The sequence below is a fragment of the Pleurodeles waltl genome, chromosome 5, assembly GCF_031143425.1.
Source record: "Pleurodeles waltl isolate 20211129_DDA chromosome 5, aPleWal1.hap1.20221129, whole genome shotgun sequence".
In the NCBI taxonomy this organism is placed as follows: Eukaryota; Metazoa; Chordata; class Amphibia; order Caudata; family Salamandridae; genus Pleurodeles; species Pleurodeles waltl.
The window spans coordinates 1,300,746,324-1,300,763,017 of record NC_090444.1 but is presented as its reverse complement, the minus strand read 5'-3'; positions in this window follow the sequence as shown (position 1 = coordinate 1,300,763,017).

Genomic DNA, 16,694 nt, shown 5'->3' with positions numbered 1-16,694 from the left:
TTTAGCCAAATTTTGAGGTTTGCAAAGGATTCTGGGTAACAGAACCTGGTCCGAGCCCCGCAAGTCACCCCTCCTTGGATTTCCCTAGGTCTCTAGTTTTCAGAAATGCACAGGTTTGGTAGGTTTCCCTAGGTGCCGGCTGAGCTAGAGGCCAAAATCTACAGGTAGGCACTTCGCAAAAAACACCTCTGTTTTTTCCCAAAATTTAGGATGTGTCCACGTTGCGCTTTGGGGTGTTTCCTGTCGCCGGCGCTAGGCCTACCCACGCAAGTGAGGTATCATTTTTATCGGGAGACTTGGGGGAACGCTGGGTGGAAGGAAATTTGTAGCTCCTCTCAGATTCCAGAACTTTCTGCCACAGAAATGTGAGGAACATGTGTTTTTTTAGCCAAATTTTGAGGTTTGCAAAGGATTCTGGGTAACAGAACCTGGTCCGAGCCCCGCAAGTCACCCCTCCTTGGATTCCCCTAGGTCTCTAGTTTTCAGAAATGCACAGGTTTGGTAGGTTTCCCTAGGTGCCGGCTGAGCTAGAGGCCAAAATCTACAGGTAGGCACTTCGCAAAAAACACCTCTGTTTTTTCCCAAAATTTAGGATGTGTCCACGTTGCGCTTTGGGGTGTTTCCTGTCGCCGGCGCTAGGCCTACCCACGCAAGTGAGGTATCATTTTTATCGGGAGACTTGGGGGAACGCTGGGTGGAAGGAAATTTGTAGCTCCTCTCAGATTCCAGAACTTTCTGCCACAGAAATGTGAGGAACATGTGTTTTTTTAGCCAAATTTTGAGGTTTGCAAAGGATTCTGGGTAACAGAACCTGGTCCGAGCCCCGCAAGTCACCCCTCCTTGGATTCCCCTAGGTCTCTAGTTTTCAGAAATGCACAGGTTTGGTAGGTTTCCCTAGGTGCCGGCTGAGCTAGAGGCCAAAATCTACAGGTAGGCACTTCGCAAAAAACACCTCTGTTTTTTTCCAAAATTTAGGATGTGTCCACGTTGCGCTTTGGGGTGTTTCCTGTCGCCGGCGCTAGGCCTACCCACGCAAGTGAGGTATCATTTTTTATCGGGAGACTTGGGGGAACGCTGGGTGGAAGGAAATTTGTAGCTCCTCTCAGATTCCAGAACTTTCTGCCACAGAAATGTGAGGAACATGTGTTTTTTTAGCCAAATTTTGAGGTTTGCGTAGGATTCTGGGTAACAGAACCTGGTCCGTGCCCTGCAAGTCACCCCTCCTTGGATTCCCCTAGGTCTCTAGTTTTCAGAAATGCACAGGTTTGGTAGGTTTCCCTAGGTGCCGGCTGAGCTAGAGGGCAAAATCTACAGGTAGGCACTTCGCAAAAAACACCTCTGTTTTTTTCCAAAATTTAGGATGTGTCCACGTTGCGCTTTGGGGTGTTTCCTGTCGCCGGCGCTAGGCCTACCCACGCAAGTGAGGTATCATTTTTATCGGGAGACTTGGGGGAACGCTGGGTGCAAGGAAATATGTAGCTCCTCTCAGATTCCAGAACTTTCTGCCACAGAAATGTGAGGAACATGTGTTTTTTTTAGCCAAATTTTGAGGTTTGCAAAGGATTCTGGGTAACAGAACCTGGTCCGAGCCCCGCAAGTCACCCCTCCTTGGATTTCCCTAGGTCTCTAGTTTTCAGAAATGCACAGGTTTGGTAGGTTTCCCTAGGTGCCGGCTGAGCTAGAGGCCAAAATCTACAGGTAGGCACTTCGCAAAAAACACCTCTGTTTTTTCCCAAAATTTAGGATGTGTCCACGTTGCGCTTTGGGGTGTTTCCTGTCGCCGGCGCTAGGCCTACCCACGCAAGTGAGGTATCATTTTTATCGGGAGACTTGGGGGAACGCTGGGTGGAAGGAAATTTGTAGCTCCTCTCAGATTCCAGAACTTTCTGCCACAGAAATGTGAGGAACATGTGTTTTTTTAGCCAAATTTTGAGGTTTGCAAAGGATTCTGGGTAACAGAACCTGGTCCGAGCCCCGCAAGTCACCCCTCCTTGGATTCCCCTAGGTCTCTAGTTTTCAGAAATGCACAGGTTTGGTAGGTTTCCCTAGGTGCCGGCTGAGCTAGAGGCCAAAATCTACAGGTAGGCACTTCGCAAAAAACACCTCTGTTTTTTTCCAAAATTTAGGATGTGTCCACGTTGCGCTTTGGGGTGTTTCCTGTCGCCGGCGCTAGGCCTACCCACGCAAGTGAGGTATCATTTTTTATCGGGAGACTTGGGGGAACGCTGGGTGGAAGGAAATTTGTAGCTCCTCTCAGATTCCAGAACTTTCTGCCACAGAAATGTGAGGAACATGTGTTTTTTTAGCCAAATTTTGAGGTTTGCGTAGGATTCTGGGTAACAGAACCTGGTCCGTGCCCTGCAAGTCACCCCTCCTTGGATTCCCCTAGGTCTCTAGTTTTCAGAAATGCACAGGTTTGGTAGGTTTCCCTAGGTGCCGGCTGAGCTACAGGCCAAAATCTACAGGTAGGCACTTCGCAAAAAACATCTCTGTTTTTTTCCAAAATTTAGGATGTGTCCACGTTGCGCTTTGGGGTGTTTCCTGTCGCCGGCGCTAGGCCTACCCACGCAAGTGAGGTATCATTTTTATCGGGAGACTTGGGGGAACGCTGGGTGGAAGGAAATTTGTAGCTCCTCTCAGATTCCAGAACTTTCTGCCACAGAAATGTGAGGAACATGTGTTTTTTTAGCCAAATTTTGAGGTTTGCAAAGGATTCTGGGTAACAGAACCTGGTCCGAGCCCCGCAAGTCACCCCTCCTTGGATTCCCCTAGGTCTCTAGTTTTCAGAAATGCACAGGTTTGGTAGGTTTCCCTAGGTGCCGGCTGAGCTAGAGGCCAAAATCTACAGGTAGGCACTTCGCAAAAAACACCTCTGTTTTTTTCCAAAATTTAGGATGTGTCCACGTTGCGCTTTGGGGTGTTTCCTGTCGCCGGCGCTAGGCCTACCCACGCAAGTGAGGTATCATTTTTATCGGGAGACTTGGGGGAACGCTGGGTGGAAGGAAATTTGTAGCTCCTCTCAGATTCCAGAACTTTCTGCCACAGAAATGTGAGAAACATGTGTTTTTTTAGCCAAATTTTGAGGTTTGCTAAGGATTCTGGGTAACAGAACCTGGTCCGAGCCCCGCAAGTCACCCCTCCTTGGATTTCCCTAGGTCTCTAGTTTTCAGAAATGCACAGGTTTGGTAGGTTTCCCTAGGTGCCGGCTGAGCTAGAGGCCAAAATCTACAAGTAGGCACTTCGCAAAAAACACCTCTGTTTTTTTCCAAAATTTAGGATGTGTCCACGTTGCGCTTTGCGGTGTTTCCTGTCGCCGGCGCTAGGCCTACCCACGCAAGTGAGGTATCATTTTTATCGGGAGACTTGGGGGAACGCTGGGTGGAAAGAAATTTGTAGCTCCTCTCAGATTCCAGAACTTTCTGCCACAGAAATGTGAGGAACATGTGTTTTTTTAGCCAAATTTTGAGGTTTGCAAAGGATTCTGGGTAACAGAACCTGGTCCGAGCCCCGCAAGTCACCCCTCCTTGGATTCCCCTAGGTCTCTAGTTTTCAGAAATGCACAGGTTTGGTAGGTTTCCCTAGGTGCCGGCTGAGCTAGAGGCCAAAATCTACAGGTAGGCACTTCGCAAAAAACACCTCTGTTTTTTTCCAAAATTTAGGATGTGTCCACGTTGCGCTTTGGGGTGTTTACTGTCGCCGGCGCTAGGCCTACCCACGCAAGTGAGGTATCATTTTTATCGGGAGACTTGGGGGAACGCTGGGTGGAAGGAAATTTGTAGCTCCTCTCAGATTCCAGAACTTTCTGCCACAGAAATGTGAGGAACATGTGTTTTTTTAGCCAAATTTTGAGGTTTGCTAAGGATTCTGGGTAACAGAACCTGGTCCGAGCCCCGCAAGTCAACCCTCCTTGGATTCCCCTAGGTCTCTAGTTTTCAGAAATGCACAGGTTTGGTAGGTTTCCCTAGGTGCCGGCTGAGCTAGAGGCCTGAATCTACAAGTAGGCACTTCGCAAAAAACACCTCTGTTTTTTTCCAAAATTTAGGATGTGTCCACGTTGCGCTTTGGGGTGTTTCCTGTCGCCGGCGCTAGGCCTACCCACGCAAGTGAGGTATCATTTTTATCGGGAGACTTGGGGGAACGCTGGGTGGAAGGAAATTTGTAGCTCCTCTCAGATTCCAGAACTTTCTGCCACAGAAATGTGAGGAACATGTGTTTTTTTAGCCAAATTTTGAGGTTTGAAAAGGATTCTGGGTAACAGAACCTGGTCCGAGCCCCGCAAGTCACCCCTCCTTGGATTCCCCTAGGTCTCTAGTTTTCAGAAATGCACAGGTTTGGTAGGTTTCCCTAGGTGCCGGCTGAGCTACTGGCCCAAATCTACAGGTAGGCACTTCGCAAAAAACATCTCTGTTTTTTTCCAAAATTTAGGATGTGTCCACGTTGCGCTTTGGGGTGTTTCCTGTCGCCGGCGCTAGGCCTACCCACGCAAGTGAGGTATCATTTTTATCGGGAGACTTGGGGGAACGCTGGGTGGAAGGAAATTTGTAGCTCCTCTCAGATTCCAGAACTTTCTGCCACAGAAATGTGAGGAACATGTGTTTTTTTAGCCAAATTTTGAGGTTTGCAAAGGATTCTGGGTAACAGAACCTGGTCCGAGCCCCGCAAGTCACCCCTCCTTGGATTCCCCTAGGTCTCTAGTTTTCAGAAATGCACAGGTTTGGTAGGTTTCCCTAGGTGCCGGCTGAGCTAGAGGCCAAAATCTACAGGTAGGCACTTCGCAAAAAACACGTCTGTTTTTTTCCAAAATTTAGGATGTGTCCACGTTGCGCTTTGGGGTGTTTCCTGTCGCCGGCGCTAGGCCTACCCATGCAAGTGAGGTATCATTTTTATCGGGAGACTTGGGGGAATGCTGGGTGGAAGGAAATTTGTAGCTCCTCTCAGATTCCAGAACTTTCTGCCACAGAAATGTGAGGAACATGTGTTTTTTTAGCCAAATTTTGAGGTTTGCTAAGGATTCTGGGTAACAGAACCTGGTCCGAGCCCCGCAAGTCACCCCTCCTTGGATTCCCCTAGGTCTCTAGTTTTCAGAAATGCACAGGTTTGGTAGGTTTCCCTAGGTGCCGGCTGAGCTAGAGGCCAAAATCTACAGGTAGGCACTTCGCAAAAAACACCTCTGTTTTTTTCCAAAATTTAGGATGTGTCCACGTTGCGCTTTGGGGTGTTTCCTGTCGCCGGCGCTAGGCCTACCCACGCAAGTGAGGTATCATTTTTTATCGGGAGACTTGGGGGAACGCTGGGTGGAAGGAAATTTGTAGCTCCTCTCAGATTCCAGAACTTTCTGCCACAGAAATGTGAGGAACATGTGTTTTTTTAGCCAAATTTTGAGGTTTGCGTAGGATTCTGGGTAACAGAACCTGGTCCGAGCCCTGCAAGTCACCCCTCCTTGGATTCCCCTAGGTCTCTAGTTTTCAGAAATGCACAGGTTTGGTAGGTTTCCCTAGGTGCCGGCTGAGCTACAGGCCAAAATCTACAGGTAGGCACTTCGCAAAAAACATCTCTGTTTTTTTCCAAAATTTAGGATGTGTCCACGTTGCGCTTTGGGGTGTTTCCTGTCGCCGGCGCTAGGCCTACCCACGCAAGTGAGGTATCATTTTTATCGGGAGACTTGGGGGAACGCTGGGTGGAAGGAAATTTGTAGCTCCTCTCAGATTCCAGAACTTTCTGCCACAGAAATGTGAGGAACATGTGTTTTTTTAGCCAAATTTTGAGGTTTGCAAAGGATTCTGGGTAACAGAACCTGGTCCGAGCCCCGCAAGTCACCCCTCCTTGGATTCCCCTAGGTCTCTAGTTTTCAGAAATGCACAGGTTTGGTAGGTTTCCCTAGGTGCCGGCTGAGCTAGAGGCCAAAATCTACAGGTAGGCACTTCGCAAAAAACACCTCTGTTTTTTTCCAAAATTTAGGATGTGTCCACGTTGCGCTTTGGGGTGTTTCCTGTCGCCGGCGCTAGGCCTACCCACGCAAGTGAGGTATCATTTTTATCGGGAGACTTGGGGGAACGCTGGGTGGAAGGAAATTTGTAGCTCCTCTCAGATTCCAGAACTTTCTGCCACAGAAATGTGAGAAACATGTGTTTTTTTAGCCAAATTTTGAGGTTTGCTAAGGATTCTGGGTAACAGAACCTGGTCCGAGCCCCGCAAGTCACCCCTCCTTGGATTCCCCTAGGTCTCTAGTTTTCAGAAATGCACAGGTTTGGTAGGTTTCCCTAGGTGCCGGCTGAGCTAGAGGCCAAAATCTACAAGTAGGCACTTCGCAAAAAACACCTCTGTTTTTTTCCAAAATTTAGGATGTGTCCACGTTGCGCTTTGCGGTGTTTCCTGTCGCCGGCGCTAGGCCTACCCACGCAAGTGAGGTATCATTTTTATCGGGAGACTTGGGGGAACGCTGGGTGGAAGGAAATTTGTAGCTCCTCTCAGATTCCAGAACTTTCTGCCACAGAAATGTGAGGAACATGTGTTTTTTTAGCCAAATTTTGAGGTTTGCAAAGGATTCTGGGTAACAGAACCTGGTCCGAGCCCCGCAAGTCACCCCTCCTTGGATTCCCCTAGGTCTCTAGTTTTCAGAAATGCACAGGTTTGGTAGGTTTCCCTAGGTGCCGGCTGAGCTAGAGGCCAAAATCTACAGGTAGGCACTTCGCAAAAAACACCTCTGTTTTTTTCCAAAATTTAGGATGTGTCCACGTTGCGCTTTGGGGTGTTTCCTGTCGCCGGCGCTAGGCCTACCCACGCAAGTGAGGTATCATTTTTATCGGGAGACTTGGGGGAACGCTGGGTGGAAGGAAATTTGTAGCTCCTCTCAGATTCCAGAACTTTCTGCCACAGAAATGTGAGGAACATGTGTTTTTTTAGCCAAATTTTGAGGTTTGCTAAGGATTCTGGGTAACAGAACCTGGTCCGAGCCCCGCAAGTCAACCCTCCTTGGATTCCCCTAGGTCTCTAGTTTTCAGAAATGCACAGGTTTGGTAGGTTTCCCTAGGTGCCGGCTGAGCTAGAGGCCTGAATCTACAAGTAGGCACTTCGCAAAAAACACCTGTTTTTTTCCAAAATTTAGGATGTGTCCACGTTGCGCTTTGGGGTGTTTCCTGTCGCCGGCGCTAGGCCTACCCACGCAAGTGAGGTATCATTTTTATCGGGAGACTTGGGGGAACGCTGTGTGGAAGGAAATTTGTAGCTCCTCTCAGATTCCAGAACTTTCTGCCACAGAAATGTGAGGAACATGTGTTTTTTTTAGCCAAATTTTGAGGTTTGCAAAGGATTCTGGGTAACAGAACCTGGTCCGAGCCCCGCAAGTCACCCCTCCTTGGATTCCCCTAGGTCTCTAGTTTTCAGAAATGCACAGGTTTGGTAGGTTTCCCTAGGTGCCGGCTGAGCTAGAGGGCAAAATCTACAGGTAGGCACTTCGCAAAAAACACCTCTGTTTTTTTCCAAAATTTAGGATGTGTCCACGTTGCGCTTTGGGGTGTTTCCTGTCGCCGGCGCTAGGCCTACCCACGCAAGTGAGGTATCATTTTTATCGGGAGACTTGGGGGAACGCTGGGTGGAAGGAAATTTGTAGCTCCTCTCAGATTCCAGAACTTTCTGCCACAGAAATGTGAGGAACATGTGTTTTTTTAGCCAAATTTTGAGGTTTGCAAAGGATTCTGGGTAACAGAACCTGGTCCGAGCCCCGCAAGTCACCCCTCCTTGGATTCCCCTAGGTCTCTAGTTTTCAGAAATGCACAGGTTTGGTAGGTTTCCCTAGGTGCCGGCTGAGCTAGAGGCCAAAATCTACAGGTAGGCACTTCGCAAAAAACACCTCTGTTTTTTTCCAAAATTTAGGATGTGTCCACGTTGCGCTTTGGGGTGTTTCCTGTCGCCGGCGCTAGGCCTACCCACGCAAGTGAGGTATCATTTTTATCGGGAGACTTGGGGGAACGCTGGGTGGAAGGAAATTTGTAGCTCCTCTCAGATTCCCGAACTTTCTGCCACAAAAATGTGAGGAACATGTGTTTTTTTAGCCAAATTTTGAGGTTTGCAAAGGATTCTGGGTAACAGAACCTGGTCCGAGCCCCGCAAGTCACCCCTCCTTGGATTCCCCTAGGTCTCTAGTTTTCAGAAATGCACAGGGTTGGTAGGTTTCCCTAGGTGCCGGCTCAGCTACAGGCCAAAATCTACAGGTAGGCACTTCGCAAAAAACACCTCTGTTTTTTTCCAAAATTTAGGATGTGTCCACGTTGTGCTTTGGGGTGTTTCCTGTCGCCGGCGCTAGGCCTACCCACGCAAGTGAGGTATCATTTTTATCGGGAGACTTGGGGGAACGCTGGGTGGAAGGAAATTTGTAGCTCCTCTCAGATTCCAGAACTTTCTGCCACAGAAATGTGAGGAACATGTGTTTTTTTAGCCAAATTTTGAGGTTTGCAAAGGATTCTGGGTAACAGAACCTGGTCCGAGCCCCGCAAGTCACCCCTCCTTGGATTCCCCTAGGTCTCTAGTTTTCAGAAATGCACAGGTTTGGTAGGTTTCCCTAGGTGCCGGCTGAGCTACAGGCCCAAATCTACAGGTAGGCACTTCGCAAAAAACATCTTTTTTTTTTTCCAAAATTTAGGATGTGTCCACGTTGCGCTTTGGGGTGTTTCCTGTCGCCGGCGCTAGGCCTACCCACGCAAGTGAGGTATCATTTTTATCGGGAGACTTGGGGGAACGCTGGGTGGAAGGAAATTTGTAGCTCCTCTCAGATTCCAGAACTTTCTGCCACAGAAATGTGAGGAACATGTGTTTTTTTAGCCAAATTTTGAGGTTTGCTAAGGATTCTGGGTAACAGAACCTGGTCCGAGCCCCGCAAGTCACCCCTCCTTGGATTCCCCTAGGTCTCTAGTATTCAGAAATGCACAGGTTTGGTAGGTTTCCCTAGGTGCCGGCTGAGCTAGAGGCCAAAATCTACAGGTAGGCACTTCGCAAAAAACACCTCTGTTTTTTTCCAAAATTTAGGATGTGTCCACGTTGCGCTTTGGGGTGTTTCCTGTCGCCGGCGCTAGGCCTACCCACGCAAGTGAGGTATCATTTTTATCGGGAGACTTGGGGGAACGCTGGGTGGAAGGAAATTTGTAGCTCCTCTCAGATTCCAGAACTTTCTGCCACAGAAATGTGAGGAACATGTGTTTTTTTAGCCAAATTTTGAGGTTTGCAAAGGATTCTGGGTTACCAGAACCTGGTCCGAGCCCCGCAAGTCACCCCTCCTTGGATTCCCCTAGGTCTCTAGTTTTCAGAAATGCACAGGTTTGGTAGGTTTCCCTAGGTGCCGGCTTGAGCTACAGGCCAAAATCTACAGGTAGGCACTTCGCAAAAAACATCTCTCTGTTTTTTTTCCAAAATTTAGGATGTGTCCACGTTGCGCTTTGGGGTGTTTCCTGTCGCCGGCGCTAGGCCTACCCACGCAAGTGAGGTATCATTTTTATCGGGAGACATGGGGGAACGCTGGGTGGAAGGAAAATTTGTAGCTCCTCTCAGATTCCAGAACTTTCTGCCACAGAAATGTGAGGAACATGTGTTTTTTTAGCCAAATTTTGAGGTTTGCAAAGGATTCTGGGTAACAGAACCTGGTCCGAGACCCGCAAGTCACCCCTCCTTGGATTCCCCTAGGTCTCTAGTTTTCAGAAATGCACAGGTTTGGTAGGTTTCCCTAGGTGCCGGCTGAGCTAGAGGGCAAAATCTACAGGTAGGCACTTCGCAAAAAACACCTCTGTTTTTTTCCAAAATTTAGGATGTGTCCACGTTGCGCTTTGGGGTGTTTCCTGTCGCCGGCGCTAGGCCCTACCCACGCAAGTGAGGTATCATTTTTATCGGGAGACTTGGGGGAACGCTGGGTGCAAGGAAATATGTAGCTCCTCTCAGATTCCAGAACTTTCTGCCACAGAAATGTGAGGAACATGTGTTTTTTTTTAGCCAAATTTTGAGGTTTGCAAAGGATTCTGGGTAACAGAACCTGGTCCGAGCCCCGCAAGTCACTCCTCCTTGGATTTCCCTAGGTCTCTAGTTTTCAGAAATGCACAGGTTTGGTAGGTTTCCCTAGGTGCCGGCTGAGCTAGAGGCCAAAATCTACAGGTAGGCACTTCGCAAAAAACACCTCTGTTTTTTCCCAAAATTTAGGATGTGTCCACGTTGCGCTTTGGGGTGTTTCCTGTCGCCGGCGCTAGGCCTACCCACGCAAGTGAGGTATCATTTTTTATCGGGAGACTTGGGGGAACGCTGGGTGGAAGGAAATTTGTAGCTCCTCTCAGATTCCAGAACTTTCTGCCACAGAAATGTGAGGAACATGTGTTTTTTTTTAGCCAAATTTTGAGGTTTGCAAAGGATTCTGGGTAACAGAACCTGGTCCGAGCCCCGCAAGTCACCCCTCCTTGGATTCCCCTAGGTCTCTAGCTTTCAGAAATGCACAGGTTTGGTAGGTTTCCCTAGGTGCCGGCTGAGCTAGAGGCCAAAATCTACAGGTAGGCACTTCGTAAAAAACACCTCTGTTTTTTTCCAAAATTTAGGATGTGTCCACGTTGCGCTTTGGGGTGTTTCCTGTCGCCGGCGCTAGGCCTACCCACGCAAGTGAGGTATCATTTTTTATCGGGAGACTTGGGGGAACGCTGGGTGGAAGGAAATTTGTAGCTCCTCTCAGATTCCAGAACTTTCTGCCACAGAAATGTGAGGAACATGTGTTTTTTTTAGCCAAATTTTGAGGTTTGCGTAGGATTCTGGGTAACAGAACCTGGTCCGTGCCCTGCAAGTCACCCCTCCTTGGATTCCCCTAGGTCTCTAGTTTTCAGAAATGCACAGGTTTGGTAGGTTTCCCTAGGTGCCGGCTGAGCTACAGGCCAAAATCTACAGGTAGGCACTTCGCAAAAAACATCTCTGTTTTTTTCCAAAATTTAGGATGTGTCCACGTTGCGCTTTGGGGTGTTTCCTGTCGCCGGCGCTAGGGCCTACCCACGCAAGTGAGGTATCATTTTTATCGGGAGACTTGGGGGGAACGCTGGGTGGAAGGAAATTTGTAGCTCCTCTCAGATTCCAGAAACTTTCTGCCACAGAAATGTGAGGAACATGTGTTTTTTTTAGCCAAATTTTGAGGTTTGCAAAGGATTCTGGGTAACAGAACCTGGTCCGAGCCCCGCAAGTCACCCCTCCTTGGATTCCCCTAGGTCTCTAGTTTTCAGAAATGCACAGGTTTGGTAGGTTTCCCTAGGTTGCCGGCTGAGCTAGAGGCCAAAATCTACAGGTAGGCACTTCGCAAAAAAACACCTCTGTTTTTTTCCAAAATTTAGGATGTGTCCACGTTGCGCTTTGGGGTGTTTCCTGTCGCCGGCGCTAGGCCTACCCACGCAAGTGAGGTATCATTTTTATCGGGAGACTTGGGGGAACGCTGGGTGGAAGGAAATTTGTAGCTCCTCTCAGATTCCAGAACTTTCTGCCACAGAAATGTGAGAAACATGTGTTTTTTTTAGCCAAATTTTGAGGTTTGCTAAGGATTCTGGGTAACAGAACCTGGTCCGAGCCCCGCAAGTCACCCCTCCTTGGATTCCCCTAGGTCTCTAGTTTTCAGAAATGCACAGGTTTGGTAGGTTTCCCTAGGTGCCGGCTGAGCTAGAGGCCAAAATCTACAGGTAGGCACTTCGCAAAAAACACCTCTGTTTTTTTCCAAAATTTAGGATGTGTCCACGTTGCGCTTTGGGGTGTTTCCTGTCGCCGGCGCTAGGCCTACCCACGCAAGTGAGGTATCATTTTTTATCGGGAGACTTGGGGGAACGCTGGGTGGAAGGAAATTTGTAGCTCCTCTCAGATTCCAGAACTTTCTGCCACAGAAATGTGAGAAACATGTGTTTTTTTTAGCCAAATTTTGAGGTTTGCTAAGGATTCTGGGTAACAGAACCTGGTCCGAGCCCCGCAAGTCACCCCTCCTTGGATTCCCCTAGGTCTCTAGTTTTCAGAAATGCACAGGTTTGGTAGGTTTCCCTAGGTGCCGGCTGAGCTAGAGGCCAAAATCTACAAGTAGGCACTTCGCAAAAAAACACCTCTGTTTTTTTTCCAAAATTTAGGATGTGTCCACGTTGCGCTTTGCGGTGTTTCCTGTCGCCGGCGCTAGGCCTACCCACGCAAGTGAGGTATCATTTTTTATCGGGAGACTTGGGGGAACGCTGGGTGGAAGGAAATTTGTAGCTCCTCTCAGATTCCAGAACTTTCTGCCACAGAAATGTGAGGAACATGTGTTTTTTTTTAGCCAAATTTTGAGGTTTGCAAAGGATTCTGGGTAACAGAACCTGGTCCGAGCCCCGCAAGTCACCCCTCCTTGGATTCCCCTAGGTCTCTAGTTTTCAGAAATGCACAGGTTTGGTAGGTTTCCCTAGGTGCCGGCTGAGCTAGAGGCCAAAATCTACAGGTAGGCACTTCGCAAAAAACACCTCTGTTTTTTTCCAAAATTTAGGATGTGTCCACGTTGCGCTTTGGGGTGTTTCCTGTCGCCGGCGCTAGGCCTACCCACGCAAGTGAGGTATCATTTTTATCGGGAGACTTGGGGGAACGCTGGGTGGAAGGAAATTTGTAGCTCCTCTCAGATTCCAGAACTTTCTGCCACAGAAATGTGAGGAACATGTGTTTTTTTTAGCCAAATTTTGAGGTTTGCTAAGGATTCTGGGTAACAGAACCTGGTCCCGAGCCCCGCAAGTCAACCCTCCTTGGATTCCCCTAGGTCTCTAGTTTTCAGAAATGCACAGGTTTTGGTAGGTTTCCCTAGGTGCCGGCTGAGCTAGAGGCCTGAATCTACAAGTAGGCACTTCGCAAAAAAACACCTGTTTTTTTCCAAAATTTAGGATGTGTCCACGTTGCGCTTTGGGGTGTTTTCCTGTCGCCGGCGCTAGGCCTACCCACGCAAGTGAGGTATCATTTTTATCGGGAGACTTGGGGGAACGCTGTGTGGAAGGAAATTTGTAGCTCCTCTCAGATTCCAGAACTTTCTGCCACAGAAATGTGAGGAACATGTGTTTTTTTAGCCAAATTTTGAGGTTTGCAAAGGATTCTGGGTAACAGAACCTGGTCCGAGCCCCGCAAGTCACCCCTCCTTGGATTCCCCTAGGTCTCTAGTTTTCAGAAATGCACAGGTTTGGTAGGTTTCCCTAGGTGCCGGCTGAGCTAGAGGGCAAAATCTACAGGTAGGCACTTCGCAAAAAACACCTCTGTTTTTTTTCCAAAATTTTAGGATGTGTCCACGTTGCGCTTTGGGGTGTTTCCTGTCGCCGGCGCTAGGCCTACCCACGCAAGTGAGGTATCATTTTTATCGGGAGACTTGGGGGAACGCTGGGTGGAAGGAAATTTGTAGCTCCTCTCAGATTCCAGAACTTTCTGCCACAGAAATGTGAGGAACATGTGTTTTTTTTAGCCAAATTTTGAGGTTTGCAAAGGATTCTGGGTAACAGAACCTGGTCCGAGCCCCGCAAGTCACCCCTCCTTGGATTCCCCTAGGTCTCTAGTTTTCAGAAATGCACAGGTTTGGTAGGTTTCCCTAGGTGCCGGCTGAGCTAGAGGCCAAAATCTACAGGTAGGCACTTCGCAAAAAAACACCTCTGTTTTTTTCCAAAATTTAGGATGTGTCCACGTTGCGCTTTGGGGTGTTTCCTGTCGCCGGCGCTAGGCCTACCCACGCAAGTGAGGTATCATTTTTATCGGGAGACTTGGGGGAACGCTGGGTGGAAGGAAATTTGTAGCTCCTCTCAGATTCCCGAACTTTCTGCCACAAAAATGTGAGGAACATGTGTTTTTTTTAGCCAAATTTTGAGGTTTGCAAAGGATTCTGGGTAACAGAACCTGGTCCGAGCCCCGCAAGTCACCCCTCCTTGGATTCCCCTAGGTCTCTAGTTTTCAGAAATGCACAGGGTTGGTAGGTTTCCCTAGGTGCCGGCTCAGCTACAGGCCAAAATCTACAGGTAGGCACTTCGCAAAAAACACCTCTGTTTTTTTCCAAAATTTAGGATGTGTCCACGTTGTGCTTTGGGGTGTTTCCTGTCGCCGGCGCTAGGCCTACCCACGCAAGTGAGGTATCATTTTTATCGGGAGACTTGGGGGAACGCTGGGTGGAAGGAAATTTGTAGCTCCTCTCAGATTCCAGAACTTTCTGCCACAGAAATGTGAGGAACATGTGTTTTTTTAGCCAATTTTGAGGTTTGCAAAGGATTCTGGGTAACAGAACCTGGTCCGAGCCCCGCAAGTCACCCCTCCTTGGATTCCCCTAGGTCTCTAGTTTTCAGAAATGCACAGGTTTGGTAGGTTTCCCTAGGTGCCGGCTGAGCTACAGGCCCAAATCTACAGGTAGGGCACTTCGCAAAAAACATCTTTTTTTTTTTCCAAAATTTAGGATGTGTCCACGTTGCGCTTTGGGGTGTTTCCTGTCGCCGGCGCTAGGCCTACCCACGCAAGTGAGGTATCATTTTTATCGGGAGACTTGGGGGAACGCTGGGTGGAAGGAAATTTGTAGCTCCTCTCAGATTCCAGAACTTTCTGCCACAGAAATGTGAGGAACATGTGTTTTTTTTAGCCAAATTTTGAGGTTTGCTAAGGATTCTGGGTAACAGAACCTGGTCCGAGCCCCGCAAGTCACCCCTCCTTGGATTCCCCTAGGTCTCTAGTATTCAGAAATGCACAGGTTTGGTAGGTTTCCCTAGGTGCCGGCTGAGCTAGAGGCCAAAATCTACAGGTAGGCACTTCGCAAAAAACACCTCTGTTTTTTTCCAAAATTTAGGATGTGTCCACGTTGCGCTTTGGGGTGTTTTCCTGTCGCCGGCGCTAGGCCTACCCACGCAAGTGAGGTATCATTTTTATCGGGAGACTTGGGGGGAACGCTGGGTGGAAGGAAATTTGTAGCTCCTCTCAGATTCCAGAACTTTCTGCCACAGAAATGTGAGGAACATGTGTTTTTTTTAGCCAAATTTTGAGGTTTGCAAAGGATTCTGGGTAACAGAACCTGGTCCGAGCCCCGCAAGTCACCCCTCCTTGGATTCCCCTAGGTCTCTAGTTTTCAGAAATGCACAGGTTTGGTAGGTTTCCCTAGGTGCCGGCTTGAGCTACAGGCCAAAATCTACAGGTAGGCACTTCGCAAAAAACATCTCTGTTTTTTTCCAAAATTTAGGGATGTGTCCACGTTGCGCTTTGGGGTGTTTCCTGTCGCCGGCGCTAGGCCTACCCACGCAAGTGAGGTATCATTTTTTATCGGGAGGACATGGGGGAATATCATTTTTATCGGGAGGACATGGGGGAACGCTGGGTGGAAGGAAATTTGTAGCTCCTCTCAGATTCCAGAACTTTCTGCCACAGAAATGTGAGGAAACATGTGTTTTTTTTAGCCAAATTTTGAGGTTTGCAAAGGATTCTGGGTAACAGAACCTGGTCCGAGACCCGCAAGTCACCCCTCCTTGGATTCCCCTAGGTCTCTAGTTTTCAGAAATGCACAGGTTTGGTAGGTTTCCCTAGGTGCCGGCTGAGCTAGAGGGCAAAATCTACAGGTAGGCACTTCGCAAAAAAACACCTCTGTTTTTTTCCAAAATTTAGGATGTGTCCACGTTGCGCTTTGGGGTGTTTCCTGTCGCCGGCGCTAGGCCTACCCCACGCAAGTGAGGGTATCATTTTTATCGGGAGGACCTTGGGGGAACGCTGGGTGCAAGGAAATATGTAGCTCCTCTCAGATTCCAGAACTTTCTGCCACAGAAATGTGAGGAACATGTGTTTTTTTTAGCCAAATTTTGAGGTTTGCAAAGGATTCTGGGTAACAGAACCTGGGTCCGAGCCCCGCAAGTCACTCCTCCTTGGATTTCCCTAGGTCTCTAGTTTTCAGAAATGCACAGGTTTGGTAGGTTTCCCTAGGTGCCGGCCTGAGCTAGAGGCCAAAATCTACAGGTAGGCACTTCGCAAAAAACACCTCTGTTTTTTCCCAAAATTTAGGATGTGTCCACGTTGCGCTTTGGGGTGTTTCCTGTCCGCCGGCGCTAGGCCTACCCACGCAAGTGAGGTATCATTTTTTATCGGGAGACTTGGGGGAACGCTGGGTGGAAGGAAATTTGTAGCTCCTCTCAGATTCCAGAACTTTCTGCCCACAGAAATGTGAGGAACATGTGTTTTTTTTAGCCAAATTTTGAGGTTTGCAAAGGATTCTGGGTAACAGAACCTGGTCCGAGCCCCGCAAGTCACCCCTCCTTGGATTCCCCCTAGGGTCTCTAGTTTTCAGAAATGCACAGGTTTGGTAGGTTTCCCTAGGTGCCGGCTGAGCTAGAGGCCAAAATCTACAGGTAGGCACTTCGTAAAAAAACACCTCTGTTTTTTTCCAAAATTTAGGATGTGTCCACGTTGCGCTTTGGGGTGTTTCCTGTCGCCGGCGCTAGGCCTACCCACGCAAGTGAGGTATCATTTTTTATCGGGAGACTTGGGGGAACGCTGGGTGGAAGGAAATTTGTAGCTCCTCTCAGATTCCAGAACTTTCTGCCACAGAAATGTGAGGAAACATGTGTTTTTTTAGCCAAATTTTGAGGTTTGCGTAGGATTCTGGGTAACAGAACCTGGTCCGTGCCCTGCAAGTCACCCCTCCTTGGATTCCCCTAGGTCTCTAGTTTTCAGAAATGCACAGGTTTGGTAGGTTTCCC